At 43.4% G+C, this 24,458-nt stretch overlaps 1 protein-coding gene across 1 annotated transcript in view; it reads left to right on the top strand.

Moving 5' to 3' along the window:
* The window catches only part of RUSC2 (RUN and SH3 domain containing 2), a 54,038-nt gene continuing 29,580 nt past the window's right edge, over nucleotides 1-24,458 (top strand). The window contains exon 1 of the mRNA XM_081103663.1: nucleotides 1-65. The gene's annotated coding sequence lies outside the window, so the exon portion shown is untranslated. The remainder of the gene's footprint in view (nucleotides 66-24,458) is intronic.

A 24,458-nucleotide genomic window follows, 5' to 3' on the forward strand; every position in this document is an offset into this window, starting at 1 on the left:
TCTCACGAGGGGGCGACACGCCGCCGCCGCCGCTGCAGGATCGACCACGTGAGGCGAGAGGCCAGGTAGGAGGCCTCTTCGCGGCCAGCGGGGTCCAGGCTGCCCTTCGCCCTCACGCCCGAATGACCCCTTAAGAAGGCCCTCTGGCTGCCCCCTTACCCAGCTCTCGGCACCGCCCTGCCCCTCAGCGCCCTCCCCTCGCTCCCTCATCCCCATCCTCCCGGCCGCTCGGACCGTCTGGACCCAACCCCTCCTCTGTCCTCTCCCTGACCCTTCAACTCCACCATGCACGGAACCTGCCAACACCCAGGGCCACCTCTCCCTTTGGGAGTCACCCCAGATCCAGCCCAACCGTCTCCTCCAACTGTCCCCCGGAGACACCGCTCCGCTGGCGCGCGCCCAGGGGTCATCGTTGCGCCCCTGCCCCTGGGGCCGGCCCGGGGAGCGCGGGGCCGCATGCAGCCGGGACTGCGGTGGGACCTCCGCACGGCCAGCCCGGCCGTCCTCTGCGCTCCCCGCCCCTCAGTACCCGGTACCCGGTTCCCAAGTTGGCATCTGCCGGGATGGGCACTCGAGTGCATCCCGTTGTACCTCGCGAAAACCTCTGGCCTGGCCGGTTGCCAGCCCCTGCCGCTGCGCTTACCTGCTGCGAAGGGCGCCGGGGTTCCGCCCCGACTGGGCACTGGCGTGGGGCGGCCAGGCTGCCCCCGTGGAGCCCGGGGGGGGGGGGGAATGCCCGGAGGCCAGGACCGCGCACTGCTCATCTGTACCCCAGTGCCCAGGACGGGGTGCGACACGTGGTAGCACTCGGTAAATATTTGATGGAGGATGAATAAATGAATGAGCCCGGTGCAGAGGCTGGGAGCAGAGTGCCTGAGTGGGAGAGGTGTCACGAGGCCCACGAAAGGGTGAACAAGGAAGAGCATTGGGGGCGGAGGGGTGTACTTGCAGTGCTCGTATTGGGAGCATAAAACGGGATATGTTCAGTCTTTCAATTCTTGCATCTAATTTCATTTACATACTGGCTTCCATGTATCAGCTGTTTCCACTTATGTTCTACTTAGAAAAAAAAAAAGTCAGGCTAGGGCTGCAGACATTTGTATTGGTCAGTGGCTAGAGCAGTGGTTCTCAACCTTGGCTGCACATTAGAATCACCTGGGAATCTTTTTAAAATCCTAATTTCTGGGCCTCATCCTCCGGAACTTCTGTTTCTTTGTTACTAATGTTGTGGCCCCACCCCATAACAAAGAAACAGAATTTCCGGAGGGTGAGGCCCAGAAATCAGGATTTTAAACAGATTCCCAGGTGATTCTAATGTGCAGCCAAGGTTGAGAACCACTGGCCTAGAGGCTGCCCAGATAAGAGCTCTGCCCAGGTGAACCACTCCTCTTGCCCAAGAGACAACTGCTCCCTCTGGGGAAGAATTCTGGAGGCTTAGCCACAGCCTTTAGAGCTGACTCAGTGTAGCTGGTCAGCGGGTGCTTCAGGACAGGTTGGAGGCATGAAGAACCTTCCTTATTTTACCCTTTAGCTCCTGGATACCCCACCCGGGCCACCACCCCACCCCCCATCTCCGCCTGGAGGGATAAACGTCGCAGGCAGGCCTAGTGCGACAGATAGGGAAGATTCCTGAATACTGCTGTAGTGTCAGCCCATATGGGCCATTTATATCTCAGTAGACCAGAGTCGGACAGGGATTACCGCTAAATGAGCAGTGTCCGTGATAAACAAGAACACGGGCCATTTAAAGATGGAATTCTCAAAGAACAAGAGCCTGAGACCTGTTTTTATTGATTCCTGGGAGGATGACCTAAACAGATTCGGTTTCCTGAAGGTAAGACAAGGTTCAGACCTCCGTTTCGGCCCGGGTTCCGTGAGGGAAGTCGATAACACTGCTGAGTGATGAAACCATAGCTAGAAAGTCGTAGGAGTTTATACACTTAGAAGCCGTTGCCTGACTAGTTGTGGCATTATTGTAATTAGGTCTCAGCGTATTAGTAGGTAAAAGTAGTGATTGGGGTTCTTAGGCCGCAGTGATATGGATTATAGGGGGAAAGAGAGATCCCACCACCTAGCCCTACTATTCTGTTAACTGTGCCCCTTCTGCTGGATGGCCACAGGGCACTTACCATCATTGTTTCTCTTCTGCTTTGAGCCAAAGTCAAAAGCTGATTTCCTCTGATTTTTAGGTTAAGTGTTTAAGGTCCCTCTTTGAGGCCAGGCCTGTCAAGCAGGAGTCTGGGTATGTTCCCACCTATTTTAGGTTTGATTTATCCCTCTTCACTTTCCCTTTCTCTCACCCTCTGACCCACCTTTATAAGTAAATCTTGGATCATAAAAACCCAAAGCAGGCAGGGGCTCCTGAGCTGGATTACTGGGCATGGTATCTGGAAATCAATACATTTTCTTGTAATCAATACATTTTTTAAAAGGTTTTTAATTGATTTTTAGGAAGAGAGGAAGGGAGAGAGAAACATCGATGTGAGAGCAAGACATCAGCTGCTCCCCGCACTCCCCCTACCAGGGATCAAGCCCATGGGGTGGGGGGGGATCAAACTGGCAACCTTTTGGTGCATGGGAGGATGCCCAACCAACTGAGCCAGGGCGGTAATGAATACACTTTTAATGAGCTTTTCTATTTTCCGGTGTAGGTTCCCTGTTAAGATCTCAGTATCCCCAGAATACTCTGGACTGTGTGACTTATTTTCTCTTTAACTTCCAGTAGTTCAGAGCATTGGCAGATACAATACAGGATGCCAAGTTAAATTTAAATTTCAGATAAACAGTGTGTCCTGTATTTTTATTTGCTAAGTCTGGCAATCTTAGTTCATGAGGGGCCTTATGCATTCTAATTTTCTCCAGGACAATAACTCACCCTTTCCTTCTGTTACTCATACACAATGACTGAGCACTCTGTCAAAAGTCACTTGACTGAGATGGCTCATTTCATGTTAGGGTGAGGGCAGGCTCGTAGACGTAGTGTCATTGGTCTGTGCTGAGGTTACCCAGAAAACACCCACACAAACATTGGCATATGATGTTGTAGTGCCTGTCAAATTAGTTCATCATTCAAAATGAGCATATTATTTTGAGTGGCCAGATATTAACATTGCTGTGAGAGAGACAGCCATAGGTGAGAGTGGGGCAAGAGGTGGATTCTAAAGTATAACTTACAGCAGAACCTCTCGTTTGCCACATTTATTTTGTGTGGGGGGGGGGTAAAATACAGAGTGTCCCCCAAAAATGTATATACACTTTAATAGCTGATAGCTCAGCTTTGAAAATGAAATGTATTTTAATAAACACTGCCTTTACATTTATTTATTCAAAGTGTGTGTACACATTTTTGGGACACCTATATACATAACATAAAATTTTACCATTTAAGCCATTCTCAAGGGTGCAGTTCAGTGGTATTAAGTACATTCACATTGTTGTCCAATCATCACCACTATCCATATCCAGAACTTTTTCATCTTCTCAAACTGAGACTCCATACTCAGTAAACAATAACTCCTCACTCCCTCTTCCCCCAAACCTCTGGCAACCACAATTCTACTTTCTTTCTCCATGAATATGACTAAGTACTTCATATAAATCAAATCATATAATATTTATCTTTTTGTGACTGGCTCATTTCACTTAACATAATGTCTTCAAGGTTCATCCATGTTGTAGCTTGTATCCAAATTTCCTTCCTTTTCAAGACTGAATAATATTCATTGTATGTATATGCTAGATTCTGTTTATCCATTCATCCATCCATGACACTTGTGTCGCTTCTACCTTTTAACTGTTGTGAATAATGCTGCCATGAACATGGGTGTGCAAGTATCTTCTGAGTCTCTGTTTTCTTTGGGGTATATACCTAGAAATAGAACTGCTGGACTGTATGGTAATTCTGTATTTACTTTTTTGAGAAACTGTATACCATTTTTTATAGTGACTATACCATTTTACATTCCCACAGCAATGTGGAGGTTTCCAACTTGTCCGCATCCTTGCCAACACTTATTTTCTTTTTTTAATAATAGTCATCCTAATGGCTATGAAGTGGTATCTCATTATGATTTTGACCTGCATTTCTCTTACAACTAGTGATTTTTGACATCTTTACATGTGTTATTAGCCATTTTTATATCTTCTTTGGAGAAAAGTCTATTGAAATCCTTTGGCCATTTTTAAATTGGTTCATATGTCTATCTATTGTTGAGCTATAGGAGTTTCTGGATAGAAATCTCTTTTCAGACGTGTGATTTGCAGATATGTTCTGTGGATTGCCTTTTCACTCCTTGTATAGTCCTTTGATGCACAAAACACCCCACTGACAAGTTTTAAATTTTAATGAAGTCAAATTTACCTATTTTTTTCTTTCTTTTTTTATTTTTTTGTTACCTGTGCTTTGGTGTTATATCCAAGAAATCATTGCCAAATTCAGTGTCATGAAGCTTTCCTCCTATGTTTTCTTCTAGGTGTTTTTATTCTTTTATCTCTTATGGTTAGTTCTTTGATCCATGAGTAATTTGTATATGTAGTATAAAATAAAGGCCAAATTTCATTCTTTTGCATATGGATCCAGTTTTCCCAACACCATTTGTTGAAAAGACTGTCCTTTCCCATTTCATAAACTTGGCATTCTTGTTGAAAATCATTTGGCCATTTATGCCGGGGCTTATTTCTGGGCTCTCTGTTGTATTTCATTGGCCAATATGTCTGTCTTTATGCCAGTACCACACTCTTTTGATTACTGTAACTTTGTAGTAAGATTAGAAATAAGGAAAATGAATCGTCCAACTTTGTTTTTCTTTTTCAAGATTGTTTTAGCTATTCAGGATCCCTTGAGATGCCATATGAATTTTAGGGTTGAATTTTTCTATTTTTGCAAAAAAAAAAAAATCATTAGGATTTTGAAAGGGGTTGCATAAAATCCATACATTGCTTTGGGTAGTATTGACATCTTTTTTAAATTATTATTGTGGAAAGAACGCATAATAAGATCTACCCTCTTAATAAATTTTTAAGTGTACAATATATTGTTGACTATTAGTATATTGTTTTGCTGCAGCTCTCTAGAGTTTATTCATCTTGCTTGGCTGAAACTTTATACCCATTAAACAGCAACTCCTTACTTCCCTCTCCCCCGGCCCCTGGCAATGACAAAATAGACTTTAAAACAAAGGCTATAGTAAGGAACAAAGAAGGACGCTACATAATGATAGATGGAGCAATCCAATAAGAGCATATAACCCTGTGAACATTTATGCACCCAAACATAGGAGCACATGAATATATAAAGTAAATCTTCATGGACATAAAGGGAGAGGTTGACAGGAATACAGTCATAGTAGGGGATTTTTCTTTTCTTTTTTTTCTTTTTGAATCCTCACCTGAGAATATTTTTCCATTGATTTTTAGAGAGAGAGGGAAGGACAGAGAGAAATATTGATGTGAGAGAAGCACATTGATTGGTTGCCTCCTGTATGAGCCCGACCAGGGCCATGGCTGGGGAGTAGCCTGCAACTAAGGTGCCTTTGACCAGAATCTAACCTCCCGGGACCCTTCTCTCTGCAGGCCAAGGCTCTATCCACTGAACCAAATAGGCAAGGGTCATAATAGGGGATTTAACACCCCATTGACATCAATGGATAGATTTTCCAGACAGAAAATCAATAAGGAAACAGTGGCCTTAAATGACACACTAGATCAGATGGATTTAATTGCTGTCCTCAGAGCATTTCCCCTCAAAGCAGCAGAATATACATTTTGTTGTTGTTAATCCTCACCTGGGGATATTTTTTCAATAGATTTTTAGAGAGAGAGTAGAAAGGGGCGGGGGGGCAGACAGAGAGAGAGAAACATTGACGTGAGAGAGACGCATCGATTGGTTGTCTCCTGCATGCGCCTGACCAACCAGGGCAAGGGATTGCACCTGAAACCCAGGTATAGGTCCTTGACCTGGAATCGAACCCAAGTCTCTTCGATAAGCAGGCCGATGCTCTAACCACTTAGCCAACACCGGCCAGGGCAGAATATACATTCTTTTCAAGTGCACATGGAACATTTTCTAGGATAGACCACACGTTAGGACACAAAACAAGTCTCAGTAAATTTAAGAAGATTTAAATCATATCAAGTATCTTCTCTGAGAATCAGAGACTCACACTTTTGATCCTGCCCGTCTATCTTGATGTGTGGGCAGTGGCTCTGGTCACTAAACTCTCTGTTTACCCTTCTAGAACTGGGGTCTGCAAACTGCAGCCTGCAGCCAAATCTGTAAAGTCTGTGAGCTAGAATGGTTTTTACATTTTTTAAATAGTTGAAACAAATCAAAAGAATAATGTTCTATGACAGAGGAAAATGAAATTTAAATATCTAAAAATAAAATTTTATTGGAATACAAAAAAAAAAATCTTCTCTGACCGTAATGATTATGAAACTAGAAATCAATCACAAGAAAAAAAAACCTGAAAAACACACAAAGATGTGGAGGCTAAATAACATGGTACTAAACAATGAATGGGTGAACAGTGAGATCAAGGAAGAAACTGAAAGATGCCCTGAAACAAATGAAAATGAGAACACAACCACCCCAGGTCTATGGGACACATAAAAGCAGTCCTAAGAGGGAAATACATAGTATTACAGGCCTACCTCAAGAAACAAGCAATCTAACTTTACACTTAGAGGAACTAGAAAAGGAACAATAAACTAAGCCAAAACTGAGTAGAAGAAAGAAAATAATAAATAATAAAAATCAAAGCAGAAATAAACAAAATAGAGTCTAAAACAATAATACAAAAGTCCAATGAAACCAAGAGCTGGTTCTTTGAAAAGATAAACAAGATTGACAATCCTTTAACCAAACTCATCAAGAAAAAAAGAGAGGCCGAAACTGGTTTGGCTCAGTGGATAGAGTGTCAGCCTGCGGACTGAAAGGTCCCAGGTTCGATTCCGGTCAAGGGCATGTACCTGGGTTGCGGGCACATCCCCAGTAGGAGATGTGCAGGAGGCAGCTGATCGATGTTTCTCTCTCATCGATGTTTCTAACTCTCTATCTCTCTCCCTTCCTCTCTGTAAAAAATCAATAAAATATATTTTAAAAAAAAGAAAGAAAGAAAGAAAGAAAAAAAGAGAGGAACCAAATAAATAAAATCTGAAATGAAAGAGGTGAAGTAACAACTGATACCAAAAAAAAAAAAAAAAAAAAAAACCCAAAGGATTGTAACAGTATATTACAAATAACTATATGCCAACAAATTCAACAATCTGGATGAAATGGATAATTTCCTAGAAACCTACAATTTCCAAAACTGAATTTGGAAGAATCAGAAAATCTGAATAACAGACTACAACTAATGAAATTGAACCAATAATCAAAAACCTCCCAACAAACCAAAGTCCTGGACCGAATGGCTTCAAAGGTAAATTTTATCAAACATTCAAGAACTAACAACAACAAAAACAAACAAACAGAAAAACCAAACACCTATCCTTTTCAAACTATACCAAAAAATTCAAGAGGAAGGAAGACTCCCAAGATCATTTTATGAGGCCTGCATTATCCTAATTCTAAAACCAGATAAGGACACTACAAAGAAAGAAAAGTACAGGCCAATATGCTTAATGAACATAGATGCTAAAATTTTGCTAACAAAATATTAGCAAACCGGATCCAGCAATACATTAAAAAGGTCATACACCGTGATCAGATGGGATTTATTTAGGGAATACAAGGTTGTTACAGTATCTGAAAATCAGTAAATGTAATACATAAAGAAAATGAAGGATAACTATCACGTGATCATATCAATAGATGCAGAAAAAAGTGCTTGATAAAATTCAGCATCCATTTGTGATAAAAACTCTCAGCAAAGTAGGAATAGAGAGAACATACCTCAATATAATAAAGGCCACATATAATAAACCCAATTTTAAAATGGGCAAAGGACCTGAATAGACACTTCTCCAAAGAGGATATACAGATGGCCAATAGACATGAAAAGATGCTCAACACCACTGATCATCAGAGAAATGAAAATTAAAACCACAATGCGATATCACCTCACCCCTGTCAGAATGGCTATCACCAGTAAATCAACAAACATGTTGGCGAGGATGTGGAGAAAAGAGAACCCTCATGCACTTTTGGTGGGAGTGCAGATTAGTGCAGCCAGTGCAGAAAACAGTATGGTGTTTCCTCAAAAAAAGTAAAAACGGAACTGCCTTATGACCCAGCAATTTCATTTCTGGGAATTTATCCAAAGAAACCTGAACCACTGATTCAAAAGAATATATGCACCCCTATGTTCATTGCAGCATTACTTACAATAGTCAAGATTTGTTGCCGAAACCAGTTTGGCTCAGTGGATAGAGCATCGGCCTGTAGACTGAAAGGTCCCAGGTTCAATTCCGGTCAAGGGCATGTGCCTGAGTTGCGGGCACATCCCCAGTGGGAGATGTGCAGGAGGCAGCTGATCGATGTTTCTCTCTCACCGATGTTTCTAACTCTCTATCTCTCTCCCTTCCTCTCTGTAAAAAATCAATAAAAAATATATATATATATAAAAAAAAGATTTGTAAGCAGCCCGAGTGCCCATCAGTAAAAGAATGGATAAAACAGCTATGAGAGGCATTTTTACAGTTCTGCTAGAGAATTTGGGAAGAATTGGGGACAAATACATAGAAAATTAAATAAACAAAAAAAAAGCCAAATATTAAAAGTTACAAATTAGCTCTAGCCGGGTTGGCTCAGTGGATAGAGCATAGGCCTGCGGACTGAAAGGTCCCAGGTTCGATTCCAGTCAAGGGCATATGCCTGGGTTGTGAGCTTGATCCCCAGTAGGGGCATGCAGGAGGCAGCCAATCAATGATTCTCTCTCATCATTGATGTTTCTGTCTCTCCCTCTCGCCTTCCTCTCTGAAATCAATAAAAATACATTTTAGAAAAAAGTTACAAATTATGTAGTAATAATGATAAGGATCCACAGATTATCAAGTCATAGTAAAAACTGAACATTAATTCTATCAGAAATTGTGGGTGTAAAAATGCTAATGTTGCCCTGACTGGTTTGGTTCAGTGGATAAAGCGTCGGCCTGCGGACACAAGGGCCCCAGGTTCGATTCCGGTCAAGGGCATGTACCTTGGTTGCGGGCACATCCCCAGTAGGGAGTGTGCAGGAGGCAGCTGATGGATGTTTCTCTCTTCCTTCCTCTCTGTAAAAAATCAATAAAATATATTTTAAAAAATGCTAATGTTTTGTCTTTCATACTAGGAAGTCAAAAGAATTTTAAAATCAAGAAATAAGCATATTATTTATAAACATGGACATAAATGCTAGATGAGAGAGTTAAAAGATTTGAAAGTAATGGTCTCTGGAGAACAGGACAGTGGTGGAAAGGAGTAGAGCTGGGGATTTTTTGTCTTCATAAACTTTAGAGTACTATTTAACTTTGTAATCAATCATGTGCATATATTAATTATTAACTTAAAAATCCCCTGACATCATATTACCCTCTAAGTACTGTCACATTTCTCTATTCTAACAGCCAATCTTCATTGGCCACCAGCTGTCTTTTCTAGTCTACATCCACTTTTTTTCAATTTATTTTTTAACTTTTTTAAATTGATTTGAGAGAGAGAAAGGGAGAGGGATAGAAAGATAGAAGCACCGAAGAGAGAGAAACATTGATCAGCTGCATCCTACTGGGGATTGAGCCTGCAACCTGGCCATGTGCCCTAACCAGGAATTGAACCAATGACCTCTTGGCTCGTGGGTTGATACTCAACCACTGAGCCACACAGGCCAGGCTATATTCACTTTATTTTATTTTATTTTATTGATTTTCTACAGAGAGGAAGGGAGAGAGATAGTCAGAAACATCGATAAGAGAGAAACATCGATCAGCCACCTCCTGCACACCCCCCACTGGGGATGTGCCCACAACCAAGGCACATGCCCCCAACCGGAATCGAACCTGGGACCCCTAAGTCCGCAGGCCGATGCTCCATCCACCAAGCCAAACCGGGTAAGGCTATATTCACTTTTGTACACTCTCCGTTCTAACTTCATTTCTTACCACTCCCCTGAAATTGTTTATGTCAAGATCACCAATGAACTCTCAGTTGTCAAATATGATGGTCACTTTTAGCCACACTGGCTTTCTTTCAGTTTTTCTAAGATACCAATCACTTTCCTGCCTCAGGGCTTTCAAATACTGGTATGTCATTCCCTCTGCCTAGCCAGTGGTCGGCAAACTGCGGCTCTTTGGCCCCTTGAGTGTGGCTCTTCCACAAAATACCACGTGCGGGCACGCATGTACAGTGCGACTGAAACTTCATGGCCCATGCGCAGAAGTCGGTATTTTGTGGAAGAGCCACACTCAAGGGGCCAAAGAGCCGCATGTGGCTCGAGAGCCGCAGTTTGCCGACCACTGGCCTAGACTGTTGTTCCCCACTCTTCTCCTGTTTAACTTCCTTTCAACTCACCTTTGAAGGCTCAACTTAACCATCATTTTATAAGTCCTTAATCAGTCTTAATTAGGTCCTCTTAACACCCTATACTTTCTTTCATGGCATTTATTAGACTTTGTAATTATATTTTTGTGTGTGTGATTATCTCCTTCCTCTGCTAAATGGTAAACTCCATGAGGGCAGGGGTAATATCTATTTTGTTCACCGCTATAATCCTAGCAATAGCCTCAATTCTTTGCCCAAACATTGAATTAATAGCCTTTGAAAAAGGTGTTGAAGGAGGACCTAGAACTAGAGCACTGGTCGTAGGAATTAGAAGAGAAGATAGACTAGAGACAGACCTTTTCTAAGACAGAAGCTGTGGGACTTGGGGAGAGGCACCTGGTGTACATGTCTGGAAGTAATGAGACCTTTTAAGGAGAATCTTATCAGACGTTTTAAGGAGGATGTTTGTGGGGAGGACTCCGTCTCAGAGTGTTCTGCGGAAAGTGAGCAATTCAGGTAGTTATTACCTTAATTCACTGTGTTCGCTGGGAAATGCTTGACTCACAGATAACTTGCAAATTTTCTCTTCCTATTTATTCCCTTGGAATGTTTCCTGGGACAAAGCCACTTTGCAATTTCTAGGAGAACAAAGAACAGAGCCGTGAAGGTTGAAGAATTTGAAGTGGTATGCCTGTTGGGAAAAAAAAAAAAAAAGTGCACTAGGCGGACACTGACAAGAGTCCCTGGTGTAAAATGGTAAACTGAACACAAGTGCGGTCTCAAAACGGCAGTCGGAGGGGCTTAGATTCAAGAAAAGAAGGGATTCCTGATTCATATTTACCATGGTTGCCACTTACTGAGCCCTCACTGGACACCAGCTCCGGGTGCTGGATGTTTTCTTTATCTCCTGACTCCCACCACCACCCTGTGCCAGTAAGGGAGGTGTCACTGTCCCCATTTTACAGGTGGAGTAACCCAGGCTGAGGGGGTCAGATGGCCCGCCCCGTGCTGCAGAATGACCCCCTGAGAGCGGAGTTGTAGACCAGCCTCTCCTTAGTTCTCTGTGTTGACCAGAAAGGTACAAACGTGAACGGGCTGAAGGGGGCCACAGCTGAGGGGCAGTGGGAACAGAGTTACTGCTGTCTGTGCCGTTCAAACCAGGGTTCCAGGAACAGTGATTCGTCAGCTGACGTGGGTTCATGGCCTTAAAGTCCAGCAAAATGAATGGGAATAAAAATGGAGCTCATCTGAGAGCAGGTTATTGAAAGATTTTAGTGACTCCAAGGGCCAGAGTGTTCAGTTCACATGTAGACAATTTCAGTTGCCAATTCAGTGTAAGCTGGGCCCTGATTAATAAACATGCTAACTGGCCTCCCTGGACAGAGCTGGCGTTTATGGATTTGCTGGCGTTCCTTTCAATGTAGCACATTCCAAAGGCCTACTTTATAGTTTGTATAATCAGTCACTAAATTTGTTTGGTCTCCCCAGGTGAACTATAAGCTCCATGAAGGCAGGCACCAGTTCTGTTTTGTTCACATACTCCAGTGCCTGACATTTTGTGGGTGTTCAGTTAATAGCAAGACAGGTTCTCAGGGCCACGAACAAATTCCTCCATACATCTGCCTAAAGCAGGGAAGGCAGCCCTTCCAGACCCTTGTTGGTGCACTTCCAGGTTATGCTTTTAGATTCCCCAGATCTGCCTACTTAGGTGGGGCCCCAAAGATTAGATGCCATGTGGCTCTGGTTTTGGCAATGGGGCTTGTCCTTGTGCTGAGAGTTTTAACAATAGATGTACTGAGCCCTAGCCGGTTTGGCTCAGTGGATAGAGCGTCGCCTGCGGACCAGAGTGTCCCGGGTTCAGTTCCAGCCAAGGGCATGTACCTTGGTTGCAGGCTCCTCCCCAGCCTGGGCCCCGGTTTCTCTCACATCGATGTTCCTCTCTGCCTTTCCCTCTCCCTTTCACTCTCTCTAAAAATCAATGGAAAAAATGTCCTCAGGTGAGGATTTAAATAAATAAATTAATTAATTAAATAAATGGATTGTGCTATTTCCTATCCCCAGGGGGTCCAGTGGGGCAGTGGGAACACAAGAGTTACTGCTGTCTGTGCTAGAACCTCCCCAGAGATGCTCCAATAGAGGTTGGCTAATCAGGAAATTCCATTCCCTTTTCCTGAAACTAAGCAGCTTGAGGAATCTCTCCAGCTGGAGTTGGAAAAGCTCCCAGTGAGGAGAGCTGTCTTATGTAACTTTATAGACTGACTGCCCCTTTCCTGGGAAAAAACAAACTGTTTCTCAGCTAGTGCCGGACTTTTTGGGAACATGTCCTGCATTCTTTCCTGGATGCTCATCAGCCCCATTGGAAGCAGCTACCAGAGCCGAGTTGAAGACTAGTGAGGCTAACAGGGGAGAGATGCAGAAAGCGGGAGAGAGGGACGTCTGTCATTCTGGCTGGAATTTGCCCTTCCGGTTCTCATGCTGTGGCTCCCAGTAGCAGTGAAGGGAGCGCAGTGTGAGGCGAAGGGAACTTGGGGAGAGGAGTTGTCCCTGGGCACACTGAGCCCACTGTTTATCCTCTCAGCACCCCAACAAGGAGGACTACAACTAAGTGTGTGCCACTATGTCCACAGCTATAGTCTATTGACTCAAATTCTGCTCTGGGAAAAAATTTTCCATTGTAGTTTGGTGAAAATTATGTTTGTCCTTAGTTCAATTGATTGAACATTTTAAGTCACGTGCCAGGCTCTCAGCTAAATTAAATGACTACAAAGATGAACAAGGCAGTCTCTATCCTTAACATACAACCAGGAGGAAAGAAAAAAAGTATATATAAGTAGTTATAATACACTTCCTTGCTATATGGTCCTTTGCACCTTATGTAATTCTTGTATCCTTAAATCTCTTATAAAGGTGACCATCAGGTTGATGTCTACTTGTGAACTTCCATGCTAGCTAATTTAAGATAAACTAAAATACAGAAAACCTCCCCTTTTCAGGTGTGACCAGTTGTTTTATTAAAGTATTCATAGAAGGGGCAGCCACAATTTTAATAATATTCTCATCTTCCTTGCTTTTATTTCCACAATTTTCTAAAGCTAATATAAGGCATTTTAGAACTTTGAATGTAACTTGAATCTTTCAAAATAACAAATAGCTTCCTCAGTGAATTATAATTTGCTCTATGGCATGCCTGTAGCTTTTGCTTCTTCCCTGAAATAGGGTGTTAGGCACTTAATATACTTGTTACCTTGGTACAAGTATTTCTCTTCTTTTGGGCTGTAAGTGTGTGTGTGGGGAGGGTGGGGGGAGGGTCCCTCATGTCTACTGTGTTAAATATGGTCCATGAGGCCTAGGCTTTTAGGCCTATGAGGACCCCAGATGGCCCAAAAGATTCCATTAGCCCATTTACTGCCAGAAAATACAGATATTCAAAAAGAAGGAAAAATGTGTGTGTTTTAAAAAATAAAAATAGGATCCTTTTCATACCATGAATTGTACTTCATAAATTGCTTTATTTAGGAAAACCTTTCTCATGGACGTAGTTTCATCTCAGCAATTATTCTAACACAATATTTTTATGTCTCATAGAGTATTTCATTATGTGAATTACCTCAATTTACTTAATCAATTCACTAAATTAGAATATTTTTAATTTTTCTTTTATAAATGGTATTTCAATGAGTATTCTTAGGTATATATCTTTGTGTGCTCTTATCATGTTTTTCTTTTAAATATAGTCCCTAGAAGTAGACTAAATAGTATATTTATTTCAAATATTGATGCATATTGCTTTGCTTGCCCTCTTGGAAATTTCATTCATTCAACAATATTAACCTACTGTGTATACCAGACATTGTGCCAGGTTCTGGGGATATAATCTGTAGTAATAAAATTGTATTATGCCAATTAGACTGGACATCCTTCCGGATGAAGCTGGGGCTGCGAGGGCCGAGCCAAGCCTCCGCAGCTGCGAGGGCCGAGCCCCTTGCACAGATTTCATGTATCGGGCCTCAGGTAGTAAACAATGATAGACAGGGCTTCTGCCTTGTGGAGCTTGCTTTCTAGCCTTAGAATTAGAAGCTAAGTAAGCAGTTATAAAGCACAATACAGGGAAGTGCAAGGTGCTTTGGGAGCGTATAACCAGGGCATATAATGTGGTCTAGGAAGAGCCATGAACTTGTGAGTTTCAGTTTAAAACCTGAAGGATGATTAAGAATTAGCCAGACAGAGAACAACATAGACTGATGAACAGGGACAGATCCAAAGACAGAGAAACAGCGATCAGACTGTCAATCCCCAGAGGGAAAGTAGGGGAGGGCGGGGGTAAGGGGAAGAGATCAACCGAAGGACTGGTATACATGTAGATAAGCCAAACCAATGGACATGGACAACGGGGGGATGGGAGCATGAGTGGGAGGGGGGAGGTTGGGGGCTCATGGGGGGATGAGGACACATTTGTAATACCTTAACCAATAAAGAAATTAACGATTAAAAAAAAAAAAAGGATTAGACAAATGGAGGGGCCCTGTTCCAGTCAGTGTAGAAGTGATGGTATGACTGTAGGGCAAGGAAGGAGTGGCAAAAGATGAGAGTGGGAAGTTAAGTTACGAAGGTGAGAGTATATCTTTAAGGAGTTTGGATGTTATGGAAAGCCTTTGAAGGGTTTTTAAGAAACAAGAAGGTGATATAAATAGACTTCATTTTGAAAGGATGGTTCTGGGAAAGGAGACCAGGTTAGAGTTGACGTAGGAGTTGAGACAAGTGATAACTATAGCTTGGTCTTGGCTATTAGCATTGGGGATAAAGAACAGTGGACATGATTAGCAAGACTGTGGTTATTGGGATGTGGTAGGATATAAAAAGTGGAAATAAATAACCCAAAACTGGTAACTTAAATAAGATGAAAATTTATTTTCTTTCTTAACAAAAATTCAGAGGAACACAGTCCTGGGCTGGATGGCAGCTCCACGGTCATTAAAACCCTGGCCCCTTCCAGTTTTTCGGGTGGTTATATACCTGGTCCACCTTTATAGTCCGAGATGGCCACAGCAGCACACTACCTTCCTAGCATCAGGATTGAGGAAGGCAGGAAAAAGGATGCAACCTGTTTATCTTTTAAAAATTACCCAGAGCAGAAGTCTCACAGACACTTCTACCATAACTTAGTCAAATGGCCACACCTACCTCCAAGGAAGGCCCGAATTTGGAATTTTAGTTGGGCAGCATTGTACCCAGCTGAATATCAGAGCTCTCTTAATTTGAAAGAGAATGGACATTTGGCAACTAACAATCCGGAGTCTGGGAATATACGAAACTACAATTCAGCCAAATTGATTACACAAAAAATACATATACCGCTATTGAAAAGCGACTTCTTTGGCTACTAGGCAAAGATTTAACATATTAAAATCCTGTTTATTGTTGTTGTAAAGAATAAACAAGTGTTAGCTCAGATAAGGTCCCAGCTTAAATGTGAATATGGCTGTATTGATTTGATCTGAATCACTACCATGCAAAGTTGTCATGCTTGTAATTGGAAGCACCTTGTCATTCATTAATATTCAGACTATAGAAAAGAGCAGACCAACAGATTGCTGCTATTTAGGATAAAGTTTAAATAGGACCTAAGTTAAGGCATTTGCTTATTGTTCTTTTCTACCAAGGATATTCGCAATTATTATTATTATAAATATTAGTCTTTAGCTGCAAGTCATTCATTTCATTCTAGTCTGCAGTGTATGCGGAAGTGTTACTCCTGTGATTCCTCACCCTTCTTTGCACAATGTTCTTAGGTTGCTTCTATAGCAGTTTGATCCCTGTTTACAGAGCCTGTAACTATTTGTGGTGAATCCTAGATTTGCAGTCAGCCTGGAGTCTTTGCTCAAAATGAGTTTCCTTGCTATCCACAACCATACCACATATAGAAGCAGGCAGGGTGGGGAGGAGACAAGGATTTGGGACCTGAGCCAATTCAAGTGTGGGTTTGGGGAGGGAGGGGAGAAGCCTGTTAGAGACATGAGGTAGTATTATTAAGCAGAAATAGATAAAGACTGTTTATGGCTCAGTCTGCACTCCAGAATAATAATGCAATAAACTAAATTCCAGGGATGGTTTTGAAGCGCTTTGTATGAGGGGAATTAGCCAGTCTGTCAGCTCTAATGCAAATAACCTCAGAATACCTCCTTCACATTCCTCAGTGGCTCCTTCGAGGGGAACTGCCTCTGAAATGCGTGCATCAGCCCTTCATGAAGAGGAAAGAGGATCTCTGTGCAGGCCCAGCCGAGTCAGAATTTTGAGTTAGAGACTTTGAATAAATAGACAGGCCTTTAAGATCTAGTGTAGAGGTCAGCCCACAAACTGAGAATAGTTTTTACATATTTAAAGAACTGTCATATATATATATATATATATATATATATATATATATATATATATATATATATGGCAGAACTATGTGGCCCACAAAGCCTAAATATTCACCATCTGTCCTTTACATATGTACTCTCTGGCCCATGCCAGACAGAGTTTGCTGAATGGAGGTGGGTCTCACCAGAGGCTGCAGGCTGTCAGAACATCTATTTTGAATCCCAGGTAGGCATTTGCAGAAAAAGAGGCATCAGCATCAACAAAGAATAGATTTCTATTTCTCCTCTCCAAAAGCTCTGGAGACCTGGCAAACTGACCCCATACTGGGGATTGCTGGGCTAGAAAGAGTGAAGGCTTTTTTGTTGGGTTTAGAATACAGTATTGCCCTTGTTCTAACTGAGCAGTGGAATGCATCCTTTCATTAACGTTGCTTTCTCGGCCTTCAGGCTAAGTCCAGCTTGTAAGCACTGCTGCTGAAAGCCCTATCAATGGAATACAAGCCTCAGATCTGTGTCCTGGGCCGAGGCATAGGGGAGAATTAGGTTTGTCAATGGAGTAAGTAGGTAAGTGAAAGTGTTCCTTTTTGCTTGCATATTTCTACTTTCTCTAGTGCACACTGGCGGAATTTAATACTTATGTCCAGGGAAGCAGATTCCTAACTGCTTCAACTGTTCCTCAAACTGCAGGTGGGAATTCTAGTCCTGAAAGACAGGAGCTGCACCTCCAGGCCCAGACCAGGTTCCTGTCTCCACATGGCCACCGTGGCCCTGAAGAAGGAAAAACTGACAAAGCCAGGGCTTCCTACCTATATGCATGAATGACCATTATATTTCTGAAATACTTTGGTCCAAAGAATTTACAGCATTCATTTACATTTCTTGCTACCTATTATTTTAAATGTCCAAAACGTTTCCCTTGCCACAATACCAGAAGGTGGATACAATTAGCCCCTTTTCTGATGGTAAACCTAGAGCTTGGAGAGGACAGTACCCTGCCCCTGGATGACCTAGCAAGCCGGAGAAAAAGCCAAGAATGAAAGCAGTGTTCCTATCCTTGGGCATCCTGCCACTATTCCTAGGCATGGGTAGCTTCCAGATGGAGCTGAGATCAAACCCCATATCTCTAGTGATCAAATCTGGTTTTCTGAGGCTGTATTGTTGTTCTGATGACTGGATGGATAAGCCTTGAATGACAGGGTAAAAATGTATTGAGTGAGTGGTTCACCAGCCTACCTTCCTTCCAGCACCCTGGCTCCTCAAGAAATGGATATGTTGTGTCATTGCCAATGGTTATGAGTCAGCCACAGACAGGATGATGATGGAATCACTCATTGGTCCTGTGCTCTGGAGCATGGCTGCTCTCTTTGTACTTCAGCATTCCTACCTGGTGTGGGGGACATTTTTGTCATTCCATCGCAGTCTGCTGTGCACACGGCCCCTCAGCTGGCCAGTCTACATCTATTTACGTCAGCTGTCCAGCTGTCAGCCTCCTCACACCCATCTGCCTAATGGGACGAGATGAAATCTGTGTTAGGAGCTGCCTTTCAGGGCAACGAGTGGGATATCCACAGAGTTCCAGGTGCTGTTGTCAAAGTGTAAGGCCTCTGGGACCCCAGTGTCTAGGACTTGGGGATAAAGAGGCTTTCGGGAAAAATCTTCTGAGCACTGGCTCCTGACCACATGAGGGCTGGTTTCTTGGTATTTCTATCCTATTGTGTCATGTCTAGGAAAGAAGTTCTGGCCAAGTCAGTTTTCAAGGGGTTTGATACACCTGCTAAAAAGCTCTGGGACTAATGGCTGACAAGGCTGAGCTTCTGGAAGTTGAATACCAATCTTCCCTTGATTTTATTCAGATTCTTTCACTGCAACCAGTGTGTGTATGTGTGTGTGTGTGTGTGTGTACACATGCGCTCGCTCACCCTTCCAAAACAATGTGTTAGGTTTATCATACAGGGCCTACCTGACTCAGGAGAATGCTATAAACAACAGCTCTCAGCCCGGCCAGCATGGCTCAGCGGTTGAGTGTCGACCTGTGAAACAGGTGGTCACGGTTTGATTCCTGGTCAGGGCACATCCCTGGGTTGTAGGCTCAATCCCCAGTGTGGGGTGTGCAGGAGGCATCCGATCAGTAATTCTCATCATTGATGCTTCTATCTCTCGCTTCCTTTCTGGAATCAATAAAAAAAAATATATTTTTTAAAAAAAAACACCCACCTGACATCCAGGTGGTCCCTTGGGACCAGACAACTAGACATATGACAGCTCTTCCCCTTTCCCCTTCCCTGTCCCTGTTAATAGTGAACTGTTCTCAACCAGGCTCGCTTCCTCAGAATCCAGCTTAGCATCCTGAAGAAACCTGGGGCCACTCCTATAGCAGGAAGCTGCCCTAGATTTGGGCAGTAACCAGTAGAACTTGATACTGACGCCAGAGTGTAAAAATAAACACCTCCTACAGTGCTGTCTTAATCCATTGGCATCAGAGTTGCTATTATTAACCCATAGGCCTCACAGGCAGCTGTGATGGGCAGACAACAGCCTGGACAGACCTATCCTGCCAGCTTGGGATCAGACTGTTTCTTTGCTACACCTACTGGGATCTGATCTGGGGCCCCTGGAGAAGCACCATTAGTCTGGGAGCATGCCCCACAGCAGGTAATACTAGAGATGAATTAGTATCTTTGGTTTGGGAAAGCCTTCGGCTCCCAGGGCCAGCCTGGCAGTCCAGAGTATAATTGACACAGGATGACTAACTCAGTAATACTGCTGGGAAGGGAAAAAAGGAACATGATTCTTTCCATTTCCTTTGGCTCTTTTATTTTATTTTATTTTTGTTAATCCTCACCTGAGGATATTTTTTCCATTGATTTTTAGAAAGAGTGGGAGGGAGGGAGAGAGACAGAGAGAATCAATAGATTGCCTCCTGCACATGCCCCAACCAGGCAAGGGATCAAGCATGCAACCAAGGTATGTACCCTTGACTGGAATCGAATCTGGGACCCTTCAGTCTGTGGGCCGATGCCCTAACCACTGAACCAAACCAGCTAGGACTCATTTGGTTCCTTTAAAGAGATGTTGTCTGCTGGTTGCTTGGACCTAGAGCCCTTAGGTTTTCTGGGAAGTTGGGAAAGGAGGGAGGAAAGGACTCCATTTGTCCTCTGCCAAAGAAATAATAATAATAGTTGACCATGACTGAACACTTACCTTATGCCAGGCACTTTACATACAATATCTTACTCAATTCTACCTCAAGCCTTTGAGGGGAAATATCATGACAGTTTTACAAATTAGGAAGCTGAAATTTAGTGAAGTTGAGTAACTTCCCAAAGTCCCCTGCCGGCAAGCAGTGTGTCAAATTGGACCCAGACCCATCTGCACCAGCATCCATGCTCTGAATCATACAGAGCCTAGCTTCCTGAATGCGCGGGGCCCAGGCCAGACTCCAGCCACCTGCTTTAAAAAATCTTCTGCTTACGTAAACATCAGTTTACTCTCACGTCAATCCTATAACTAAAGCAAACATCAAATAGCTACACAGAAGGAGTCTTTGCTGCCACCTGCTAGTAAGGTCGTCCCAGTGCTGTTACGAACACGGCGAGCTGGACACGGAGGCTGTCGCCTCGTTGGGAGATATGTCACCTCTGGGAAAGGCTCTGACTCTGAGGGGTCCCAGGGACAGTGACTCCTCTGCTGGGAAAAGTTCAGACTGGAACCTCGGAGAGCAAGGCTTTGAGGGCGTCTAGTAGTCACACCGAGGGAGGCGTGTGCGTGAATGAAAATATTTCCTTGAAGGGCTCCTCTCGTTTCTTTCTCTACCTCCCCACCCTGTCTCCACAACTGGCTTGTGTAATTCAATCTAAATTCTTTTCATACCCCACTTCACTGTGCATATGTGGCCTTTTATTTACCGCTTCTGACCGGCTGACTGGATAGCAGCTTACCAACCCGCAGGCCTCAGGCCACTGCCTGGGGGGAGGGGAAGCAAAGAACACTGGCCTTGCTTCCTGGAGCCAAAAGGAACAACCGAAGGAAAAGCAAGCTAGAGGCCCCTGGCCCTCACCGAGGTGACCACACTGAACAGTCAAGGAGAAGCGTAAGGGCCTCTTTTGTCCCCGCTCGCTCACTCCTGCAAATACACGCTTGAGAACCACATCCACGCCCAGCAGCCTGTGGCAGGCCTTTGAGCACCCCCTCCTGCTAATTGTCTCTCGTCCCTTTGCTCACTACACCTAGCGTTAGGAGGCTTTCTCTGTCCATCTCTCTGTCCTGTGGGCCTCATTCACTGCTGCTTCCTCCATCCTCTCACTGAAGAACTCAGTCTGTCAGGGCAGACACTAAATCTTTCCTAATTCTCTATAGTCTTCCTCTCTCTCCCTAACGTACATCCTCCAAAGAAATGGGATTTACAGCAAATTCTCAACCTCTAGAGACTTATGACTATACAGCTGGAAGCCAAGCAGTGTGTGTGTGTGTGTGTGTGTGTGTGTGTGTGTGTTTATATGTTGAAAGGCAGGAGGACGAAAGGGAGGACAACTATTAGCACCCTGCATAAGAACCTTCCCTTGGGCCGCAGGTTTTAACCTGACTTGGTTTGTAAAAGAGTTTAAAGGGACCTTCGGAGGCCGTCTGATTCAGCCCTCTGCCTCCAAATAGGTATTATGAGTTGGGCTACGGAGGGAGTCAAATGGTTGACCTAATGGAGAAAGGCATACAGTTGCTGGCAGGATCAGTGGAAGAGAAGAATTTTTTTTCTAGGTATAATCCCCTTTGGAGCAGAGAGACCCTGGGACAAAGTTGAGTTTATTGTCAGATTTTTATGGAATAAAGGGAAGCAACCCTTTACAACTCAGTGAGGGTCAGTGGCTTCTAGTTTATTCTTTTCCTGGGTGTAACTGCCAGTGATGCAGTCTCCACCAGTGAATTGGGGTCTTTGGAGCTTCAAGCATAGCTGAGCCTAAGAAATTAAAGGCTTGGAACCTGTTGGGGTTCCTCCCTGTTAACGTAAGAAACATTCAAATCTGTAAGGAATTCTTGAGAGTTTATTTGAGCCAAACTGCCTACACTTGGGGGAAGCAGAATCTCAACATATTCAGATAATGCTCCCGAGAAAGCGGGTTTTTTCACCTTGTTTTATACTTTACAATCAAGAGGAGCCGAACGTGGGTTACATGAACTCAGTTGGTGATAGATGAGGGAGGTGGGAGAAGCACGGCGGGGAAACCTCTGGGATTGGATAAAAAGTAAAATGATAGACACAGACGTCTTTTTCTTAGGTGGGTGCAGGATAGTTGACAGTCAACAATTAACAGATGACAATAACAATGAGGGAATCTGTGGTCTGCACCCCGGTGCCATTTGTTCTGCCCTGAGGGGTCTGCAGAAAGGGAAGTTACACGTTACCCTGACTTTCCACAGGTATGTTATCTTACATCAAAAAGACAATGGGCTCGGGAAAGATCAAAGTTGATCTTTGTCAGGGAAGATAGCAGCTTAGGACATGACTGCACCATCCTCTGTGGTTACTTTAGGTCTCCTGAGTTTGTGAGACCGCCATGTAGGCCCTCCCTGAGTTAGTCAGGTTAGCATGCGGTCCCTTTTTGTCCACATCCCCTGGATATTCTCTGTGGTTCTGACTGCATTAACGATGCCTGCATCTTTCCAGTTCATAAGAGAGGAGATGAACTTGGGGGGAAAAAAGACATGCCCACACCAGGTGGCTTTAGGAAGGAGCCCATTCTACTTTAGAGCCAGGCTTCTTCTAGAATGTTGGTAACTGACTTTTAGGAATCAACTTCTAGCTGAACCTTTCTGTAACATTGCTGAGAAGCCAACAGCAAAACAAGCTCTGTGCTTGGAAAGAGGACTCTGTATCTGAGAGGCCTGATAAGGGAGCAGCTGGGTGTGTCTAGGACAGCCCTTCAGGCTGGGTCTCTTTCCACACTCCCAGCAGCTGGCTGGCCTCTCTTGTTATTAGTCCGAAATAGCATAGCACAGTTCAAAACAGTGGCCTCCTCAGCTAGGAGCAGCTACACACAACCCGGAGGAAAGGCAGATGAGCTCCTGGAGGGTGGCTGCTACTCCATTTGTAGAACCAGACTCCTGGTGCCATAGCCAGGTGCTCTCAGGCATCTAACAGCCTGTTTATTCTTTCCTTGCAACTCAGCCCAGACAACCCCAGGATCACTATTACCACGAATTCTTAAATCTCCACATTCTTTCAGCATCTTTCAACACATTTCAGAGGTAAGTACTTGTCTCCATCAAATCTTATAGCCCATAAACACACAGAACTTTGGTAGGCAGTTTACAAACTGATTTTTCCAAATTCATGCAGAAGGACCATTTCTGTACTCAGAAGTAAGTTTTGTTATTAGTGCAACTAATCGACATCATTTCCCAAACATATTTGATTTGAGAGCCATGAAGAAAGAGTCAAGAGACGCTTTCTAACAGTTAATCATCTGTCCCAGCCCTCAGTTCTCCAACCCCAACAAGCCATGCTCAGTCTTGCCTTCGTCCAGGTTTTCAGAATCTCTTCCTCTAGGCCCGAGCGTTGGAGCGTCTGGGTCTTAGGCCTCCCTCCTCCCACCAGAGTAGTTCTGTTTTATGTGTTGGGGCTGAAAAAGTTTGAAACCATTGCACTAACCCTTATCTCACATCCTGAAAGATCGTTCTTGTTGCCCTAGCCCTCTCCAGAGGCATGTTGGCAATGATTTTGACAAAATTTTGAGCCACTCAAGTTGGGCTTTTAATCCGGAACACCCATCATGGTGCTTTATACACAGTAGGAGCCACACAGTACTTGTGGCTTGCTTGTTTATTTGACTAATTGATTGATTGACTCCTGAGATGACATTAATTAATGACCTTGGGAAGCTTCTAGATCAGAGAAGAGTAGATAGTGTATCATAGTTTATTTTGATTTGTTATGCTTTGAGCACTTCTGACTTTTCCCATTGGAATCAATCATGCAGTCTAAGATGAAAACATGTCTAAAAGGAGTTACCTAACATAGGTTGTTGCTGGTGTAGAGAATACTAGGTCAACACAAGCAAAAGTCCTTCCTGTTGATTTCCAAAGAACATCCCGACGTGAAAGGTAAGCAGTGTGATTATTGGGAAAGACTAGGGACAGAGGTCGCCTAAGACGGCATAGATTATGTATTTTTTAGTACTGCGATTTCACTAAAAGTTAGCCTGGGTGATTTTCAACATTACTTCATGTGGGAAATGCAGATCTTTTCCTTTTTTTAAATATTTTGTATTGATTTTAGAGAAGAAGGGAGAAAGAGATAGAAGCATCAATGATGAGAGAGAATCACTGATTGGCTGCCTCCTGCATGTCCTACACTGAGGGTCAGGCCCAAAACCCAGGCATGTGCCCTGACTGGGAATAGAAACGTGTCCTCCTGGTTCATAGTTTGATGCTCAACCACGGAGCCACACTGGCCGGGCTATTTTGTTTTTTAATTAATGAAAGTTTTATATACATTTAGATTTTTTAAAAAGTCAAGTGATAGAAAAAGGACATTAATGGGAAAACTGGCAAATTCCAAGTAGCCTGCAAGTTTAGTCAATAGTAATGTACTCGATGTTAACTCTTTGTTTTGGCAAATGTACTAAGATTGTGTAAGATGGTAGCAT

The sequence above is a fragment of the Myotis nattereri genome (genome assembly GCF_964212035.1).
Source record: "Myotis nattereri genome assembly, chromosome: 12".
Classification (NCBI taxonomy): domain Eukaryota; kingdom Metazoa; phylum Chordata; class Mammalia; order Chiroptera; family Vespertilionidae; genus Myotis; species Myotis nattereri.